The sequence below is a fragment of the Eptatretus burgeri genome, chromosome 2 (genome assembly GCF_056783735.1).
Source record: "Eptatretus burgeri isolate ZD-2024b chromosome 2, Ebu_testis_v1, whole genome shotgun sequence".
In the NCBI taxonomy this organism is placed as follows: Eukaryota; Metazoa; Chordata; class Myxini; order Myxiniformes; family Myxinidae; genus Eptatretus; species Eptatretus burgeri.
In genome coordinates, this window is record NC_140962.1 from 1579307 (window position 1) to 1602457 (window position 23151).

Sequence of the window (23151 nt, forward strand, 5' to 3'; positions counted from 1 at the left end):
GTTGTGGAGGGCTGGTCGGTGATAAACTGTCGGTAGTGGAGGGGACAACAATTAAAAGCTGTGGTGCAGCTGACAGCGGTGCAATTGGCATCAGTGCAATCACACATGGTGCAGCCGAGTACAGTGCACTTGGGGATAGTTCTGTCCAGAATGGAGTGTCTGAGAATGGCACAACCTGGGGGTGCATGGCCAAGAAATCTTCAGCCAAGAACTGTGCAACCAACGATAGTGCAGCCAATTCCAATGTAGCAAACTTTTAATTTGCTCATTTGTTTTCTCCCACCATTCCTGACAATAACTTGTCTTATATGGATCTGTGGCAATAGCTCAAACATATTATTTAATAGTGATCAACCAGCAAATACAACCTGTCGCTTCGCTGACGAGGACAATATAGAGGGGGGGGGAGAGCGACACCTCACCAAACATTGCTATGCACTGTGAGAGGGAGGGTACATGAGAGAGAGAGAGAGAGAGAGAGAGAGAGAGAGAGAGAGAGAGAGAGAGAGAGAGAGAGAGAGAGAGAGAGAGAGAGAGAGAGAGAGAGAGAGAGAGAGAGGACACAGACAGGCAGAGACAGCAATAGAGCAACAGAGGTGTGGGAGGAGAGTGCTGCATTTTATTTGAAGGGGGAGCAAGGAGGGGACAGAGTGAGAGAGAGGGGTGGGGGGGGAGAAAAAAAAAGACAGGTGAGGGGTGGAGGTGGAGTTAGCAAAGAGAATGATATGTGACGCTTTATGACTGAACATGGAAAAAAAAACTCATGTCAGAACAGCTGCACACACAATGACACAACAGAGTTGGTAAAGTAATCTGCTGGCACATTGACAAAAACTTTGATATTCCAGTTCTAGAAAATGTTGGAAAATGAACCAAAAGCTATCACTGAAAACATTGAAGTACCACTCGCAAATGACCTTATGATCCCATCGGGGGTGAACATCTCAAAGAAAGTGTTGCGACCAGATATTATACTTAGGTACAAAACAAAGAGAAGAAGGCATTGCTAATTGAGGTTTTAATATGGTGATTTTGGACCAACGATGCAGAAACCAAGAAAATGACCAAATACCAAGACTTCAAACATAAAGTGAAAAGATCCTGGAAGCTGAAGAATGACAAAGTTGTACGAGGGATAACAAAGAACCTCATGAGAACGATGAAGAAGATCCTCACAGAGATATTAAAACCCATCCCTGGGAATATCACTACAAACCAACTCCAATTAGAAGCCGTCATGGGCTCAGTAACGATCGTGAAGAGAGCCCTCAGCATAAAACTTTGAAAACAGAAAACTTCACAGCTTGGTCCATGAATCATGACCCCTTACTGAAATGTAGGTGGATACTTTGAACCCATCCTGGGAGGACTCATTCCACATTTTGAAACCCACATATGTAGATACCAATCAACGACACACACACACACACACACACACACACACACACACACACACACACACACACACACACACACACACCAGTTGTGGTAATACAGTTTATATACACACACACACACACACACACACACACACCAGTTGTGGTAATACAGTTTACACACACACACACACACACACACACACCAGTTGTGGTAATACAGTTTACACACACACACACACACACACACACACACACACACACACACACACACACACACACACACACCAGTTGTGGTAATACAGTTTATATACACACACACACACACACCAGTTGTGGTAATACAGTTTATACACACACACACACACACACACACACACACACACACACACACACACACACACACACACACACACACACACATACACACACATACACACACACACACACACACACACACACACACACACACACACACCAGTTGTGGTAATACAGTTTATATACACGTACACACGCATAAAATACATAAAAATGACAAACACAAAGATTTACCTTCAAACAGAGTTCTTTGCAAAAGGAATTCATGTGAGAAATTAGCAAAATTCAATTGAAAAAAACAAAACTCAAGGTCCAGAACACAAAATGTCGATCTCTGCTCTTTGCCTTCACAACCAGATCACAGCAAACACGTGATCGATGGACCTCATCGTTTTTACATATGTATCGATGTCGAAGTGAGTGGTGGATTTTATTAAATCACACAAAAGGTTAAACAAAGCGATATCCTGTAAAAATAAAATTACACCTCCCGAGACACCAACCGCACGGCACCGCAGGGCCCAGCACAGGTGGAAACGAACGTCTGTTTAATCGATGTTCCCTTGAGAGCACGGATACCTTACCGAGACAAACAACCAAGCAGCTTGGAGAGCGCTCGCCAGGTGGCTTAAGCACTAAAACAAGCACTCCAACAAAACGGTTGTTAAGAAACGGCGTTTGGTACACGATAAGCCGCACGTTAAACATACACCACCTGGAGACGCCCCACATGTGAAGCCACGAACGCTGACGTCTCCGGGTGTTGATAAACATTGCAATGTACCAGCGATTCGGAGCTATGATGAACAGGCATTCGACGATATGAGTGAGGAAAGTGAAAACAACAACTTTATCCTTAAGAAATCGTTGTTAGAGAACATTGTACTTTACGGTACTTCTACATATCGACGGTCCCCTGTGCCAGTGCGCATGCGCAGCCTGAGCCGGAGCCAGGGATGTTGTGGGTGTTTCAACCTGTTCAATACTTGTTTGATTATTGTCGTTCCACGCTAATAAAGTGGTCGAACAAATTGAACTCTGTTCTTATTTATAATCAAACAACTTGATGCAGTCGAGTGAAGATCGTCGGTGCTGAGGAGGACACGACTGGGTGAAAACGGACCACGAGAACGTCGACAGTGAGTTTGGATTTCTCGGGTACTGTACTCAATCTTCGCCCCCAGGACACTGTACACACGTGTGCATCACCGAAAATAGAACGTTTACTCCAGAATAACTGTTCCTATGGCGCCGGTGGAAGCAGAGTGCCCGATCGAGGGTTGTGACTATATGGCTACACACACAGAGGCGGCAGTGGTAGCCGCCATGTTGAGTATACACGCCACTGTGCACGTCGCCGCCCCCAGGGCGGCGAGCTCGAATGCCAAGATGGAGAAACTCAAGCATCCCTCCATAGCACTGGCCGGAACGGGCGAGGCCTGGTCGTACTTCATAACCCGCTGGGGCGAATACAAAACAGGTACTAAGCTTGTCGGACCCGACATAGTCACGCAGCTCCTGGAGTGCTGTGAGGAGGAGCTGAGAAAGGACCTCACTCGCGCGGCGGGTAGGAGCCTCGTGGGCAGCGATGAAGAAGACGTCCTCACCGCCATGAAGGCGCTCGCCGTCCGGAGGGAGAACACGATGGTAGCTCGAGTGGCCCTGTCTAACATGCGGCAGGGACACGAGGAGCCCGTCCGGTCGTTCCACGCCCGCATCAAGGGGCAGGCGGACACGTGCAAGTATGAAATGAAGTGCACCAAGGCGGGGTGCGATCAGGTCAACGACTTCACGGAAGAGATATTGCGCAACGTGGTTGCCCGTGGCATCGCGGACCAAGCAATACAACTTGACCTACTCGGTGAGAAGAACCAGGACATGCCATTAAAGGACATGATAGAGTATATCGAGGCCAAAGAGTCTGGAAAACGCTCGGCATCGCGCCTGCTTGATACTCAGAGCACGGACGCGATCAGTAGTTCGTATCGGCGGGGAAAGCGACAGGACGTCCGCGCCAGAGTAGGAGCCAGGCCGGAAAAACGGAAGGCCAAGTCCGAAGGAGTATGCATCTACTGCGGCGAGGTGGGCCACGGCAAAACGCCTCAATGGCGCGCCAGACGCGCCGAGTACCCCGGATACGGTAAAAAGTGCCGGAAGTGTGACCGCCAGAATCACCTCGACAAGGCGTGCCTGGGCGGCCGATCGGCTAGACCCCCATCTAAGGAGACCGACGGGATGTACGACGAGCAGACGGCAGCCTTCGTCGAGCTATGCACGGTCACCATGGCCAGCACAGAGGACGAAATGCACGCGCTTCCCCTCGCTCACCACCTGTACGATGATATGTGCGATAAGTGGATGAAACGCATATCCGACCCGCAGCCATACGTCAACCTCACTCTCACCAACAAGCGCGAGGATTACAAAGCGCTGGGTTTTAACCTCCTGAAACACACCCGCGCAGTAACCCTACCCGCTATGGCAGACACGGGGTGCCAGAGCTGCCTGATCGGCATTAAAGTCGTCCAACAAATGGGCCTGAGTACCGAGGACCTCATACCTGTATCCATGACCATGAAGGCCGCAAACAACAGAGGAATTCGTATCCTCGGAGCCGTGGTAGTCAGATTCGCCGGTAACATTGACGACGCTAGGAGATTGGAGACGCGCCAAATCGCGTACGTGACGGACTCTTCGGACCGCATATTCCTCTCCCGCGCGGCCTGCATGGACCTGGGAATGATCTCGGACAGATTCCCGACACTCGGAGAGGTGAATCTGACGACCTCGGAATTGTGCGACTGCCCGCGACGCGCGGAACCGCCGACCAAGCCGACCGCACTCCCCATGCCAGCGACCGAGGCCAACAGAGAGGCACTACAGTCACATTTACTCAGGATGTATGCTCAGAGCACATTCAACACGTGCCCACACCAGCCACTACCGAGAATGACCGGCCCGCCACTACGTCTTATGCTCAGTGAGAACGCGACACCGGTTGCCCATCACACTCCCATCTCCGTGGCCATACATTGGCAAGATGAGGTAAAAGCAGGCCTCGACCAGGACGTTCGGCTCGGCGTGTTGGAGGAAGTACCCGTCGGCACGCCGGTGACATGGTGTCACCGCATGGTAATTTGCGCGAAAAAGAATGGCAAGCCGCGATGCACCGTCGACTTTCAGGCCTTGAACAAGCATGCGTTCCGCGAGACCCACCACACCCAATCCCTGTTCCACCAGGCGAGACGCGTACCTAACGGGAAGCGCAAGACAGTATTCGACGCATGGAACGGTTACCATAGCGTCCGCCTACACGAGGACGACCACCACAAGACGACCTTCATCACTCCATGGGGGCGCTACCGGTACCTATCTGCCCCACAAAGGTATATGGCATCGGGGGACGGTGACTCACGACGATACGATGAGATCGTCGCGGACATTGGTAACAAGACCAAGTGCGTAGATGACACGCTACTATGGTCAGACACGATTGAGGGGAGCTACTTCCAGGCGGTCCAATGGCTGGATATATGCGGCCGGAATGGAATCATCCTCAATCCGGAGAAGTTTGTCTTCAGCGCACCCACGGTGGACTTCGCGGGCTTCACCATCACCATGACCGGCGTGCAACCGTGCAGCCGCTACCTGGAAGCAATCCACGATTTCCCACAACCGCGTAACATCACCGACGTCAGATCGTGGTTCGGGCTTGTCAACCAGGTGGCATACGCCTTTAGTATGGCCGAACGAATGCAGCCATTCCGGAAGCTCCTGAAAAGTGGAGAACGCTTCCAGTGGTCCATGGAGTTAGAGGACATATTCCGCGAGTCGAAAGACGTGATCGTACAAGAAATCGAACACGGTGTCCGCATATTTGACAAAACTAAGCCAACATGCATCGCCACGGACTGGTCGAAGGAGGGAATCGGATTCTGGTTGCTTCAAAAGCACTGCCGATGCGTGCCAGTTAGACCATTCTGCTGCACTGATGGATGGAAAATAACCTTGGTCGGCAGCAGATTTACACACGCGGCAGAATCCAGATACGCGCCCATAGCGGGCGAGGCTCTCGCAGTCGCGGACGCCTTGGACAAGGCGCGCTACTTCGTACTGGGCTGCGAGAACCTGATCGTTGTGGTAGACCACAAACCACTGCTGAAACTACTTTCGGACAGAGCACTTGACGACATACCCAACCCCCGCCTCAGGAACCTCAAGGAGAAGACCCTGCGTTATCGCTTCCGCATCATACATATCCCGGGCATGAAGAACAAGGCGGCAGATGCCATGTCGCGCAGGCCGGTTGGCACCACGCGACCTCCACTCATGAACCTTCCAGATGACAATGCCACCATAGCGACCCACCTCCAACCAAGCACGCACACCGACGTCCTGTCCCTCCTACGCCAAACTGAGCCGGAGTATGACGACGACGTCGAGGAAGACAACCTGGCATGGTGCGCCGCGGACCTCGAATCATTGCGATCAGTAACATGGGATCGTGTCAGGGAAGCCACCAGCAGCGATGGCGATATGCACATATTGGAGGGAATGACAATGAACGGCAGCCCCGACTCAAAAATCGAGATGCCAGAGACAATTCGCGACTATCACCAGTACCGCGAGAACATTACATCGACAGATGGAGTGATCCTCTACAAGGACCGAGTAGTCATACCACCCTCACTCCGCGGCGATGTGCTGAGCGCCCTACACGCTGCCCACCAGGGCGTATCAATGATGACCGCCCGCGCAGAATCCTCTGTATTCTGGCCAGGCATGTCGGCCGACATCAGCGCCACTCGGAAAAACTGCGAACACTGCCACCGGATGGCACCATCACAGCCTGGAGCGCCACCAACTCCACCTATCCCGGTCGTTTACCCCTTTCAGGCAGTGTGCTCGGACTTCTTTGTACACAGGGGTGCACACTACCTTGTGACGGTGGACAGATACTCGAACTGGCCGATCATCTCAAAGTCGACGGGTGGCACCGCCGGACTCATAAACCACTTACGTCGCGCCTTCGTGACGTACGGGACACCAGAAGAGCTCGCGTCGGATGGGGGACCGGAGTTCACCTCCACCGAGACCAGGTCATTCCTGCACAGATGGGGCGTACACCACCGCTTGTCATCAGTGGCCTTCCCTCACAGCAACTGTCGCGCGGAGATTGGAGTTAAGACAATGAAACGACTTATCACGGACAACACCAGCCCGCAGGGAGAACTTGACACTGACGCTGTGCAGAGAGCGATACTACAATATCGTAACACGCCTGACCCTGACACGAAGATCTCCCCGGCAATGTGTGTCTTCGGCCGCCCGATACGCGATTTCATCCCAATTATCCCCGGGAAGTACAGACCGCACGACACTTGGCATGAGACCCTGAAAGCGAGGGAGGAGGCCCTCCGCAAACGTCATATCCGCACAGCCGACACCTGGGCAGAACACACCAAACGCCTTCCGCCACTTGCTGTAGGGAACCTAGTCCGCGTACAGAACCAGACAGGATTCCACCCAAAAAAATGGGACAAGACAGGCAGTATCGTGGAGGTACGCCAACACGACCAATACGTGATCAAGATCGACGGCTCGAGCAGAGTCACACTTCGGAACAGGAAATTCCTGCGCAAGTTTAGCCCAGTTCGCAATGACCAGCTGCCACCCCGGTCTATCTATGATGATTTAGCAACCCGCATCACTGTAACACCGCAACTGCCTGACCTCGACAGCCAACCCGTGACATCTGCGACGCCAACGAGGCCCACGCCGGCACTGACGTCAGTATGCACACCCCGGCGCAAGATGACACCCGTTTCAGACACGCCAGCAGCACCAGGACGAGGCACACCGAGGCGCGCGATCCTTCAGACGCCGCCATCGGCCCCTGAAACCCCGAGAGCCCCATCCCCACTGGGGCCCGATGTGACACCACCAGCACCAGCAATAGGTCAACGCCGATCCACCAGAGCGACCAGCGTGCCTGCCTGGCACAAGGACTACTCCATGGAATAGTCACACGATGGGCGATATCAACTTTTGTTCATTCATTAAACTTAATATTTTCTCAGCCTTTATCTATTAACATAATAAAGACTCGGAGGGAGATAGAGAACATTGTACTTTACGGTACTTCTACATATCGACGGTCCCCTGTGCCAGTGCGCATGCGCAGCCTGAGCCGGAGCCAGGGATGTTGTGGGTGTTTCAACCTGTTCAATACTTGTTTGATTATTGTCGTTCCACGCTAATAAAGTGGTCGAACAAATTGAACTCTGTTCTTATTTAGTTGTGACCTGTTCCAAGTCAAGGCAAGGTCGAGCAGGCCAAGAAACATGGCGGCTTCAGACCCCAGCGAGGTAACCAAGGAAACGCCTTAAGACCCCAGACAGCGAAATGGCCGAGGATGTGCCTGCTGAAAGATATAATTAAATAAGTCCGTTAATTATCTTCATAAGGAGTGTTTTAATGAACCCAAACACCCAATTTTCACTCTTGAACTTCCTTGGAGTATTCTTAGTGTACATGCAAAGTTTCAGGTTGCTAGGTTTTGGAAACACACACACTCACACGCACACACACTGAAACACACACACACGCACACACACTTTGTTTCAACCCAATAAATGAAGGGTGAATACATTTGAAAGAAAGAAAAAATGATATGTGCAGTCTGACTTTGCTCTGGAGTGTATTACAACACTGTTGGGAAAAGATCGACTCAAACAGAATCCATAAACAAGATGAATATACCATGAATGACCCCGACGTTTAATGAGACCCGATTACCGAATGATGTTACTCGGACACAGCCGGTTACCAGACAATACAAACACGTGAGGCCGCTCGAAGCAAACACCTCCATTCTCCAGAGAAATTTATTTCCAACGTCATCACACCATTTTCAAACCCGCGCTCACGGCGGTATTTACTCTGAATTCTTGTAAATCTGAAGCGCCATCTTGCCTGCCCGGAGTCACGTGACCCGCCAGCTCGAGGACGCGCTCCGATGAAATGTTTTAGTCATGTGTCACGTGACCCGCCAGCTCGTGGTCCGATGAGATGTTTTAGTCACGTGTCACGTGACCCGCCAGCTCGTGGTCCGATGAGATGTTTTAGTCACGTGTCACGTGACCCGCCAGCTCGTGGTCCGATGAGATGTTTTAGTCACGTGTCACGTGACCCGCCAGCTCGCGCTCCGATGAGATGTTTTAGTCACGTGTCACGTGACCCGCCAGCTCGTGGTCCGATGAGATGTTTTAGTCACGTGTCACGTGACCCGCCAGCTCGCGCTCCGATGAGATGTTTTAACAACATTTTAAAACGTCTGTTTTTCACCGGAATTATTATGGATACTTGTAAGAGCGCATCACCAAACCTTCGAAAATATGAGCCAAGATCGGATTGACGCTCCGGATAGGCAGAGTCCCCCAGGGGGACACGGTTCGAGGTGAAGCAGTGAACGGAAAGCATGTGGTGTTCCTTTCAATACCCAACGGTTGTTTGAATTTAATACATTTTCCTCATGAAAAGTGTGTTTCTGCTCGGATTTGATTTTATTATCTACGTTAAGACTGTAGCTACATCAGAAGGTCCCAAAAGTGAAAACAGAAATCGAATAGAACTTACGATCGCCTCGTGAGGCGGCATGGAAGCCGATGGAAGCCGATGGAAGCCGATGGAAGCCGATGGAAGCCGATGGAAGCCGATGGAAGCCGATGGAAGCCGATGGAAGCCGATGGAAGCCGATGGAAGCCGATGGAAGCTGATGGAAGCCTCCCCTCGGTGCAATGTATTCCACACAGACCGAGGATACAAAACATTCAAATTTCACAAATCTTGATGCAACCGAATGTGAATCAACCTGAGCAACTGCGAAAAGTGAAAACAGAATTTAAATTTAACTCTAAAAAAACAATTTGAAAACCCCTCCTCTTGAAAGAGTCAAACGTCGGGGTCACATGGGCTGAGCAGACCAATCACAACAATGACGTAAATGTGAGGGGAGGAGGAGAATGAGGAGAAGAAGGACGAGGAGGAGGAGAAAACAATTTTGAAAACCCCTCCTATTGACAGAGTCAAACGTCGGGGTAATTAACTCGAATGGCAATCGGTGGAGCGCATACCTCCGCCACGATGAACAGTTTATGTTTTCTATAACGAGAGGCTGGATCTGCACAGGCACCATTCGTTCTTGTCACACTCCAACATCAAATCGGCTTGGTATTGCCACCTACCCAATTCATCCACCAAGTTTTGTCTGAATCCGTCATAACGTTTTGAGATATCCTGCTTGCAGACAGACAGACAGACAAACAGACAGACAGACGGACAAACAGACAGACAGACAGACAGACAGGGGTGAAAGCATAACGTCCACCACCAACGTGGTGGTACTAATTAAATCGACTGGAGTTGAGACACTTCTCAAGGTTTAAGGGGTCACACTGATTATTATTGATTATACAGGAGAGATTTCATTTTTCCTGTTATAATAAGTGTTGTTATCTCCTTAAGAGTTCATGGAAATCCCTTGAAAGTGATGTTGGTTTCATATTACAATGATTTATTTTGTTATCACATCACAATTCATCAATTTCATTATGGACTCATGATTTTGCGCCCGACCGCATATATGTAGGTGGCTTTATTTTCCCTACAATTGTCACTTGATCACCTAATAGTCTGTTTAATAAGCTCCTTCTGTCAAAATGTTCCCATTGTTGTGCCCATTGTTGTGATATATATTCTGTTTTTTTTAAGGCTCTTCTGGCCAAACAGTTGCATAGGCTCTGCCTATTATTCATGAGCTTAGCCCATCCATCTCAGTGGGATTGTACTGAAGCAATACCGGGAGGAAAATACTGGCGGAAGGGGTTGTTGGGGGGGGGAGGGGGGTGCAGTTTGTTATTGTCCCAGTAATCCAATTGATCACCTCACATCTCTCAAAGTAACTCTGTCATAATTGTTCCTCGACTCTGCTCTTGGTGTTTTCTCTTTCTCTTTCTCTCTCTCTCTCCCTCTTTCTTTCTTTCTTTCTTTCTTTCTTTCTTTCTTTCTTTCTTTCTTTCTTTCTTTCTTTCTTTCTTTCTTTCTTTCTTTCTTTCTCTCTCTCTCTCTCTCTCTCTCTCTCTCTCTCTCTCTCTCTCTCTCTCTCTCTCTCTCTCTCTCTCTCTCTCGTTCATTTTGTCCTGTTGCATCCTCATCTGTTCATTTTTCTAGTACTAGCTCTTCCACGAGCCTCGGCAATGTAAACAAAAAAATTAAAAGGTTCATAAGACAATGAGATTGAAGCATTTATTTATCAATTCAGTTCATATCTAATAAGGTTGTGCGTTAAGTCAGGAATCCACATGTTATAAATATTCAGTTGCTATTATCATATTTCCAAGTAAAAATTCTGCCAGGAAGCTGACTCTACTTAGAGAACAAGGACACATGTCTGAACGCTGAAATAGGGGTGAAATCCATTTGTAGAACTCTTCTTTCCTACTTTGCCCACACTAATAACTCAGCAAGTGTTGACTTCGTGCTGGATCAGGAATATGAATGAAGGAATTGGGAGGTCTATGTCTCATGGTTCATCCATCATGATTGCTGGACCACAAATATCAAGGAAGGAATTGGGAGGTCCATCTCTCAGTTCATCCACCATAAAATGCCCAGAATGCTTGAAGCCAGGCATGGTGCAATAATGAAACAGTTGATCTCCACAAGTTATTCCATCTGGGGATACAGTCTGCATGCCTGTGCCACAAGTTCTTCGTAACAGCCTCATCCGCCACTCAATCAACTTTTGCAATTAAGACTGGATGACCCCTCCAGCCATCCGGCTCACCCGAGCTCCAGTGATGCACATTACATGCTGTCTGAATCAAATATTTCTTTCCCCAGCTCCAGTGGTGATTGCTGCACACTCACTCTGCAGCAAAATCCCTCCACCTCTGTCTCTGTCTGTACCAATGAGCAGGGCCTTTTATTTCCCATTCTCTCACCTGGTTGCAAATCCCTGTCTTAATTGTGCCATGGCTGATGCATCCCTCCCTGGGTGAAGGCCAAATTTGGCTTCCTTCACCCACTCGGGAATGTTGTATAAAATGCAGTGCAGCCATGACTCCTAATTTGCAAGCAGACGGTAACTTAACAATTTTAATCACCACCATTGTTCATTTTGCTTCAGACAATACCTCTCCAGCTAGTAGTGAACAATGGACTTCTGTCAGTGAGGTGATCACCAAGTGTCTCTGATGGAATGTCACAGCAATTCACAGATGGACGACAGCACAGGATAAATGGTCTGATTAATCCTTATTCAATAACTGCACATACATATATATATATATATATATATATATATATATATATATATATATATATATATATATATATATATATATATATATATATATATATATATATATATATATATATACTCATAAAATATGACACTCCAAACTAATAGAGCTCATAAAATTTGCAAAGGCAAGTCTTCAAAAGAAGTAGGTTACTTGGACTATTGTGATATAGTGATATCACTGCTCAACTCAGCTCTATTTTACATACTTTATTTGCAGCTTCAGCAAAGGATTGCTAATGATTTTGGTATTTAGACATTCTTAATTGTATATTTAATGAGTCCTAGTTGGGCTGGGAATATTAATCTCGAACCATGTTGCTTTGTGCATGAAGAGAGATATCTTGGTATGCATGTCTGGTCTGCTTGAGGTCCTTGCAGTCAAACAGCTATGATAATGCAGTTTTTGCAGAATATACAATTGAGAGATCTGTAGTTGGTTGTGCTTACATTACATTGTGGCTTGGTGAGGAGAAGCATTTTGAATGTACTTTATAGATGGCTTTAGTTGTCCTACAGTTGCCACTATCACCTAATAGTCTATTTAATATGCTCCTTTTGTCAAACTGTGCCCTTTGTTGTGCCCATTGGTGTGATTGTTGCACCCAGCATTCACTTCTACCTGTGTAACAGTGTATGATGCTTCCAACATTCCTGCAGTACCAGTTGAATAACAATGCAGATATTTATTGTAATTTTCAGACTTTTCTAAAAAATATATTAAAAAAGTACAACCACCTGCAATCCAAGTGGTGCTGATCCAATTTGAAATCTCACAAGAAAATCATTGGTACGACAAGATAAACATGACTTATTCTGGTCTGCTGCGGCTCCAGGGCTGACACAACGTTTGGGTATTGTTCAATAACAGACATAATTGTTAAACATTGTGTCAGCTATATTGTTTGACACAATGACTGAATGAGGCAACATGTGAACTTTCATTACTAGCGATGGATGCAATGGTTTTCTTGCATTTGCCACATGTGCAATAAAAGTTGCATCCAATGAAGAGCATCTCAAAGAAGAAAAAGAGCAATCAGAGATTGCAGACCCTCGCCAGGATTTCTTTTGTGTGGTGTATTTTGTGTGGCGTTTGTGTACTGGTGTGTTACGCAATTAATGAGACGTAATTAGAAATGCCACTTTATAACTGCTGGCAGTGATGACAGGGTACCAAGACGTCGTGCTTTGATGCAACCCCACTTTGATCGCACACCTGACCCTGACCCATGACGTTTAAAAAAAAATTATTATTCATTATTCAATTTAATTTAGAATGGGATTAAAATAAATTCAATTCAAATGAAATGGAAGACCAAATAAGTAAAGTCCTGCATTGGAGTAATCAGAAGGAACCCAAACAAGCAAAAAACAAAGATGAAGTCATCAGGAGGAACCTGGATAGGATTCACATTTCAGCTGCTACTCCTCTACACTCAAACCCATCCAGGCACAGCCAAGTTAGCCTTATTCAAAATAAATAAATAAATAATTTTAAAAACAAAAATAACTCATTTCAAAAAATTTAATATTTTGAGCTGCCAGACCATGCATCTGATCAAGTTGAAATTTAAAATCTGCATTCCCCATGACTACGAGATCATAAATTTGGAGTTCCATGTCGATTGATTAAGTGTTTCCAGAGAAAACATTATTTAATATTTTTCTTCAATCCAATATGGCTGCCAAACCATGTGATCTATCAATGATTCCTTAACAAACTTGTACAGACATGACTTGGGGAACATTTGTGTGATGATTCCCCTCGATCTGTCCAGCCATTCTGGAGAAGATTTTTTATAGGTTTTGGGGTAAATCCAATATGGCTGCCAAACCATGTGACCTATGACAACATATGTGGGAATGTTTTGTTCCTCATGTATAGGCGGTCATACGTGTAAAGTTTCGCCTCAATCTGTTCAGCCACTTCAGAGAAGAAGATGTTTGAAGGTTAAAATAAAAGAAAAAATGGCTGCTGAATCACGCGACCGATGACATCATCAATTTTTCTTTCTGTGGACCATTTTATCCCTAGATGACCCTCAAAATTTTTCATACTGATCAGATGTAGCATTCTACATATATGCAATTATCACGTCATAAGGAAGGCAACTATGGCATCATCAAAAATCACACTTATTCCACGCATTATCAAAAATCACACTTATTCCATGGCAGAGGTACTTGCCATTTGCCAAGTTTCAATTTTTTCTTTGGTGCGGTTTCAGAATTACAGAGGACCAAAATTTTTCCGTTGTTCCAACATGGCTGCCACATCACGTGAACTATGACGTCATAATTACGATTGGAACATTCTACATGAGTAGTCGCACCTATGTTGAAAATTTCATCTCAATCCGACAAGTGGTTGCGGAGAAAAACACAAAAGTGTTTTGCAGACAAACAAACTGACAGACAAACAAACAAATGGACCCGAACGCAATACCCTACCCTTCAGTGAGGGTAATAATTGCAACTGCCCAAACACTGATGCTGCAATATTGCAAGGGTGAGCACCGCAATGAACATAAAGAATTAACGGCTGTTTCGATTTCATTTCCACCTGACATTCGCCAATGGATCCTCATGCTTGCAGCTTCATCGTATGTCTGACTGCATTAGCACAGTGAGGGCACCTGAAGTCCTGAAGATGGAGTAGAACAATTCCAATGATTACAATAATTTTCCATGTTGAATCAGGTGCTTTGTACATGTCAACAAAGGCTTCATGAGCATTAAGTTCCTCATCCATGTACCTGAGGCATATCAATGCTTGCTTTATCCCACTTGTAACATGTCATTCGTGTGTCATCTATAATTACGATAACAGCGAATATCTGACTTCTCAAGTCAGCTTGCAGATTTCATAAAATGTTTTCTGAATGTCAATTGATGTAATTTGTATTTTTTGTGATCCACTGTTACAACTGTGTGTCACCATTACAAAACAAAACCTGCTTGAAATTCCTTTCGCTTAAATAATCAACACGAAAAGCAAATCCTCTCTGGGATAGGTCTCTGATGGATCTGGATATTTTTTGGATACAGTTTAGAACAATATACTGTTATATCGGTTTTGACTGTTTCTTTTTCTGCTTTGTTGGAATTGTAAACACTGTATGGTTGTTTGTCATTTGATTAAAAATTTTCTCGACCTTAACTTACAATCACAACTTTTCAGAATTCATCCATTTTTAAAAATGGCTAATAAGTAAAGTATGTAACAAAATATCCAATTTTGAAAATTGCTAACAAGTAGAGTATTTAATAGGATATCCATTTTTTTAATGACTAATAAGTGGAGTATTTAACAGAACATCCATTTTTTAATGGCTCATACATAGAGCATTGAACACAATATCCATTTGTAAGTGACAAATACAGAGTATTTAACAGAATATCCATATTTGAATGGCTAATATATTGAGTCATTAACAGAATATCCATTATGAATGGCGAACAAGTGGAGTATTTAACAGAATATCCATTTTTAAAATGACAAATAAGTAGAGTATTTAATTAACAGAATATCCATTTTTAATGGATACTTATTATCCATTAATAATGGATATTGTTAAATATTCTACTTATGAGAGCATTTAACAGAATATCCATTTTTAAATGGCTAATAAGTGGAGTATTTAACAGAATATCCATTTTTGAATGGCTAATATATTGAGTCATGAACAGAATATCCATTTTTAAATGGCTAATATATTAAGTCATTAACAGAATATTTATTATGAATGGCAAGCAAGTAGAGTATTTAACAGAATATCCATTTTTTTAAATGACTAATAAGTGGAGTATTTAATTAACAGAATATCCATTTTTAATGGATACTGATTATCCATTAATAATGGATATTGTTAAATACCCTACTTATGAGAGTATTTAACAGAATATCCATTTTTAAATGGCTAATAAGTCAAGTATTTAAGAGAATATCCATTGTTGAATGGCTAATATATTGAGTCATGAACAGAATATCCATTTTTGAATGGCTAATATATTAAGTCATTAACAGAATATTTATTATGAATGGCTGGCTAACAAGTAGTGTATTTAACAGAATATCCATTTTTAAAATGACTAATAAGTGGAGTATTTCATTAACAGAATATCCATTTTTAATGGATACTTATTATTCATTAATAATGGATATTCTGTTAAATACTCAACTTATGAGAGTATTTAACAGAATATCCATTTTTGAATGGCTTACATATTGAGTCATTAACAGAATATCCATTTTTAAATGGCTAACAAGTAGAGTATTTAACAGAGAATCTATTTTAATGGACAATAAATGGCTAACAAGTAGAGTATTTAACAGAAAATCTATTTTTAATGGATAATAAGTAACGTATTCAACAGAATATTCAATTTTTCTGAAATGGCTAATAAGTAGAGTAGTTTAATAGGATTTCCATTTTTAAAATGACTAATAAGTGGAGTATTTAACAGAATATCCATTTTTAAATGGCTAATACATAGAGCATTGAACAGAATATCCATTTTTAATGGATAATAAGTAGAGTATTTAATGGGATATCCATTTTTATAATGACTAACAAGTAGAGTATTTAACAGAGTATCCATTTTAAATGGCTAATACGTCGAGTATTCAACAGAATCCTGTCATTCTTCAGAGGCCGGCAAACTGAGTACCAGCTTGCTGGGATGAATGAGCCATTCGAGTGTCCTGCGTCGGAGTGGTGACCTGTCCAGGATTGTGCCCAATAGTCCAGGAGACTGCTTCAGCAGCATCCACAGTAAGAGTAAAATCCATTTTTAATTTGTATTTATTAGTAGTTTTTAATTTGTAATTTGTATTATTTGATCCATGGAGTATTTAACAAGATATCCATTTTAAAATGGCTAATAAGTAGAGTATTTTACAGAATATCCATTTTTAAATAGCTAATAAGTTGAATATCTAACAGAATATGCATTTTTAAATGGCTAATAAGTTGACTATTAAACAGAATATCAATCTTTTTAAATGGCTAATAAGTATGGTATTTAACAGAATATCCTTTTTTTTAATGACTAATAAGTGGAGTATTTAAGTATCCCTCAGGTGATTATATTATGTATAGCTCAAGCAATGAATTGTTCACGGGTGATTAACACAAACAATTTACGTTAACCAGTGAAATGAAAATACACTCCTTAGCAAATTTCAAACACATTGTCATGATTTGGTGTGCTTAAAATTCCAGATTACCTCGGGGAACGGTCACGCTTTCATGACCAGTCAATCTAATGTGCTTCTCTCTCATCAAAGCTATAAACTTCAAAATCCTCAAACGATAGGGTTAATTCAAGATGAGCATAACTCAGCTTCTTACGAAGTGATTCTGGCATGCACTCTCGAGCACTCACAATCATATCATTCACACAATCCTGCTTCGCGCAAATCGACACAGCGGGACTCCAGTCTTCGCCCCAGACGACTAGCTGAATTCGTCTGGGAGTTGGCTCGGATGGGATCCAATCTCGATTTAAAGATTCCACACTCTGTCTTATTACCTTGGTGGGGTTGTTTCTGACTTGAGGACACTGTCCATAAACACAACATTAGTGTGCGAGGAAATGAGATTCACGAATTATAATAAAACGATATGTATGCCTTAGCTTTCTGTACAAATCCAGGTGTTTTAGCATGACAATGGGAATGAAGATAGGGTTGATGAGGTAATTACTTAAATCTTCCAAAACTGAAGATAACATGAACTTTACTAAGTAGTCATGTGTCACAGGTAATTTGGGCCTTATTTAATATGGAAAGACCAAAAAGCAATATTTAAGCACATGAAGAAAATGGTATAAATATTTGATGGATTGATAAATATTCGATTAGGAGTGGAAATCATATCATCCCCTACATAATTTGAGAATTGCCTTTGTTTATGTGTTTGTTTGACTATGCATTCCTAAACAGCTAAACTACTGGACGGAATGAGTTGAACACTGCTGGTTGTACTCGGGAAGTACATGACGGATTTAAACGATAAAAAAATTCATATCCCGCAGATTCAGGGTGTGGGTGAGGGATGCAAAGTCTCTTATGTAAATATGTATCGTATAGCGCCTCTTCTGGTGTGAGTTGGTATTACAATGGTATTACAAATCTGTGTGAGGGGGTATAATTACCTACTTGAAAACTATATAATTATCATACCACAATGTCATACTGTTTCTACATTGTTGTTTTTTTCACTTCTATGCAGGATACATATAAAACTGGTAGTTGTACTCAGGGTGTACAGGGTAACGTTTTAGAGGGTAAAAAAAATTGTATACTCCCTGAAGTGGGACCACTACTACCTAGGCAAAAATGCTATAGTGAGAAATTTCGTGTATGAGAGTTGCACTCTCATGTACTACAGCAGTCTGCAGAGAATTACTACAGGAAATGAATGTTATTTTTGCCTGGGTAGAACTGAACTGCTGGATAAAATGAGTTGATAACCCATGGTTGAACTCACAGGATGCATGGGAATGTTTCAGAGGATAAAAAAATAATTAATAGTTCTTGGAGGTCAGGTTGAGGGGAGAACCCTAATTCTCTCTTTGTAAATGTGTATCGTGTAGTGCCACCTGGTGAAACTGGTATTACAAGCCACACATCGTAAAGTGGGAGAATTAATCCATTTCTAAGGTTGGATTCTTTGCTCGTTCCAATAATTTGCCATCTTTGGACTTCACTAAGTCTGATACAGGCCATAATCACAGTCCACCAATGGAAGTACGCAATGATATTGTTACCTTCTTCAAACATTCACCAGATGAAAGTATTTTAGCAAGTTGATACCCCCTACCATGCTGTACATGTGAGGTGTGTAAAATTGCCTGGGTCTCGTAATGAATCAAACATACAGCTTGTGCGTGGAGGATTCTTTCATTTATGTTTGAAAGAAAATTTCAGTTTAGTCTCAATATTTATTTTCACAAAGAGCACTATTTTGTAGGCGTGCTTAACTTATGTCTTTGTGTGTGCTACGTTTTTCTCATGTTTGGGCTACTTTTGAATGTCTGCAGCTGGAGAGGAACCTAGGTAGGGTTGGAAACAGCAAATAGCTTACCTTACATAGTGTTTCTTAGTTGCTTTATGTAGCTTTTTTTGGCTGAAAGAGTATGGTGCTAAATTTATGGAGATCCTCGCCACCTGGGGCAATTGCTTAGGTGAGAGCTGATTGGTTATTCCCTCCAATTACGGGTGAGATACGTGATTGGGTCCTGCTATTTGTATGGTAACTGCACGTGGTACATGCTTGTGAGCTTCGGTGGTGCGCATTTCTGTCTACACTGTTGTTGATGACTCGCCAACAAGTGATGAAACTGGGCCGGTGGCTGAGGGGGCATGTAGCATTGTGATTCTCATGTTTGTGCTACCTGTGTAGCTTTTCTTGGTTACCCTTTATGCAGCCTTCTTTTGCTGGCAGAGATTGGGGTATGTATATGTATATATATATATATATATATATATATATATATATATATATATATATATATATATATATATATATATATATATATATATATATATATATATATATATATATATATATATATATATATATATATATATATATATATATATATATATATATATATATATATATATATATATATATATATATATATATATATATATATATATATATATATATATATATATATATATATATATATATATATGTATATACATATATATATATATATATATATATATATATATATATATATATATATATGTATATACATATATATATATATATATATATATATATATGTATATACATATATATATATATATATATGTATATACATATATATATATATATATATACATATATATACATATATATATATATATATATATATATATATATATATATATATATATATATATATATATATATATACATATATATATATATATGTATATATATATATATATATATATATATATATATATATATATATGTATATACATATATATATATATATGTATATACATATATATATATATATATATATATATATATATATATATATATATATATGTATATACATATATATATATATATATATATATGTATATACATATATATATATATATATATATATATATATATATATATATATATATGCATATATATATATATATATATATATATATATATATGTATATACATATATATATATATATATATATATATATATATATATATATATATGTATATATATATTTTCCTATCCCTTCGGTACCGCATTTCTTACATCGTCCCAGCCAGACATACTCCCTTTCAGAGCCACTCCACTTCCTGTTGTCTTCTTTTTTTCTGCATGTTATGCCCAGCAAATTGTTGGGACTGAATAAATATCTACGTGATATAAAATGTAATGTTCCCCCTCCTGCTCCCCTTGTTGTCCTTTGTGGGTGTCCTGTCTGTCTGTGTGCACAAGGCTTCCAAATTCGTAACAATATCTCCTCCCACGCAGGGAGGGGCCTTGGCGAGAATCATCTCGCTGTCCGTCCCTCATTGGCCTATGACTGCACCCTTCCGGGGTGGAGCCGTGGCCCCTGTTCAGAGACCCCATATTCTCCACGTGGCCACGCGGCCTCGCTCGCGAAGAGTAACAGGGTCAACGCTGAAAAAGCCATACAAGAACTACGAGCCAAGGACTGGAACCATGAGGCCTCCTCTCGGCAAGTCACGGTACGAGCAGCCAATGGGTGGTGATGGCGCGTGATGGGCAGGTGGGTCATGCAAATGGGATGGTTGTTGGTTGTTAGATGGAGGGTTCGTTGGATGTAAAACCTAACTAAAGACGTCACAACGCACACATTTAATCCTTCCGCTAAACAAAAGGACAGGGTCCTGACTACACACGTACTTACCGGCACAACTAACTTTGGGACCTGAATGTTGAGTGTGCATGGTTTCCAGATTCGTAACAATATTGCTGTGGGCCAGGTATCGGCTGCGAGTACAACCGCTAGTTGGAGCAGCAGAGTAGACTCCACCGAACACCCGGAATTCAGATCGTTACTCTTGGATAACTTCGAAGGTGCGGGTCCCTTACAGGACCATGAATCGTCAATAATTCAACCACGTGGTACAGGGTTATTTGCCAAACTTCAAAATACCGAGAGGCCCACGTGGCAAGCTCCCGAGGAATTCACACCCTCGACAGGGCTCGAACAGGACGAGCCGTTTCCGTGCTCGACCTGTGCGTAACCCGAGCGGATGTTTACCGAGGTCCCGTCGGTCCAAATGCACAACTACTGCAGCAACGGCCTTTTTAATCACCCAGCACGCACCGTGCTAAATTAATGAAGGAAAGGACGAGGACGAGCTGAAACATTCACCAATAGGATATTTATTTACAATAGGTGGGGAAGGAACACATGAAGGGCAGAGTTAAACCGACTATAAAGAATGCAAATAATGTACAGCAAAAGCACTTAATCAGTTCTACTTAGACAAGACAGGCCCGCACACAGACACACACCCAAAGAAAAGAGATGGACCTCAAGGGTCTTTATTATTCCTTCAGCTCCTTCACCTGGCCGCGAGTGCGTGGCTGGACGTCCACAACTTCCCGGAGCTCCAGTCGCCAGAAGACGGACCAGGGCAGCCAGACGCAGACCAGCGACGAGATGAGGCCAGACCAGCGTCGAGCAGACCAGATCAGCCACGAGATGAGGCCAGACCAGCGTCGAGCAGACCAGATCAGCGACGAGATGAGGCCAGACCAGCGTCGAGCAGACCAGACTAGCATCAGCGAGATGGGATCAGACCACACGCTTGAGCAGACGTGGCGCAATTATTTGTTCTCCTCATACTCGTCCCAACAACCACTTTTCTCTTCAGGAGGGAGGAGCTTCTTCTCCTCACCACTCACCTCCTGATTGGCCGAGGGGTTCTCACGCGTCTCGTGGTGGCCTCCCGATTGGCTGGGGTGCATGTGTAGTGCTCGCCCTCCGCTCATTGGCTGGAGCTTCGAGCCGAAGCGACGGAGGCCCCGCCCACGTCCTCAGCCAAAAACACGTGCGTAATGGCGATCATGTTGAGTCGGAAACGGGGCGGGTGAGATGCCCACTCCTTGCCGATTGGCTCAAGAGGGACGCCATGCCTATGTTAGACTCCGCCCACACGCACGCTTCCTGGCGAGGGCGCGAAGAATGCCGCGAGCAGAGTGTTGCTGTTGTGAGAGCGAAGGTGGGTGTTGTCGTTGATGTAAAAATCCTAACTATCAAAATAACTCGTAGCGCATGTACACTGAGAATCCATCCCCTATGTCGAATGGGAATTAACTAGAAACACATACTTATCGAAATAACTAAGCTGCGGGGACAGCTGTCTGTGTGCACAAGGCTTCCAAATTCGTAACAATATAATCCCCGTGTTGCCCCCAAGCACATCTGGGCTGAGTGAAAAGCAAGCTCATGCTCAAGCAGTACAGCAGGCGGGTATGCAACAAGACTGTGAAGAGCAATGAAAATTTGGTCTATTGGACCAACGGGCAACTATAGTATCCTCAAAAAAAAAATCGACCAAGATAAAACTTTTAAACCTATAAATCACCTTCCAGTCATCTGCAGATGATTTCCTATCCAATAACACTCATTAAATTTCGGGACGTCATCGATGAACTTGAAAAATGAGGAACCAAAAGTGCCTGCTTGTCATTTTTCGTCTTCTTCTTCTTCTTATTATTATTATTATTATTATTATTTTCTAACAGACTAACTCCAAATTGGTTTAAGCCACAAACTTGGTTTAAAAACACAAATCGACTGCATTTTGTAGTGGGAAGGTGCAAACTGATTAAAATTTTAATAGCTTAAAAGGATTCCACGAAAAGTGCGGAAAACTGCATTCCTTTGTAAAGGAAAGTGTAGGGTATTATGGGGGTATTCTGTGTAGATCAGTGACAAATATATATATATATATTTTTTTTTAAATTTAATCCATTTCAAATTCACGCTGCAACACAACAAAATGTGAAAAAGTCAAGGGGTGTGAACACTTTCTGAAGGCACTGCATATTTATACACACATATGCAAAAAT

General features: G+C 43.1%; 1 protein-coding gene across 5 annotated transcripts in view; it reads right to left on the bottom strand.

Annotated features, from left to right (window-relative positions):
• Positions 1-10013, bottom strand: part of LOC147031254 (uncharacterized) — a 222685-nt gene extending 212672 nt beyond the window's left edge. For 4 of the 5 annotated variants that reach the window (XR_015052544.1, XR_015052541.1, XR_015052547.1 and 1 more), the window contains exon 1: positions 9333-10013. The gene's annotated coding sequence lies outside the window, so the exon portion shown is untranslated. Of the gene's footprint in view, positions 1-1928; positions 2135-9332 lie in introns of those variants that run through there. The other variant, XR_015052543.1, reaches the window with a different exon arrangement.
• Between the last annotated feature and the right edge of the window lie 13138 nt (positions 10014-23151).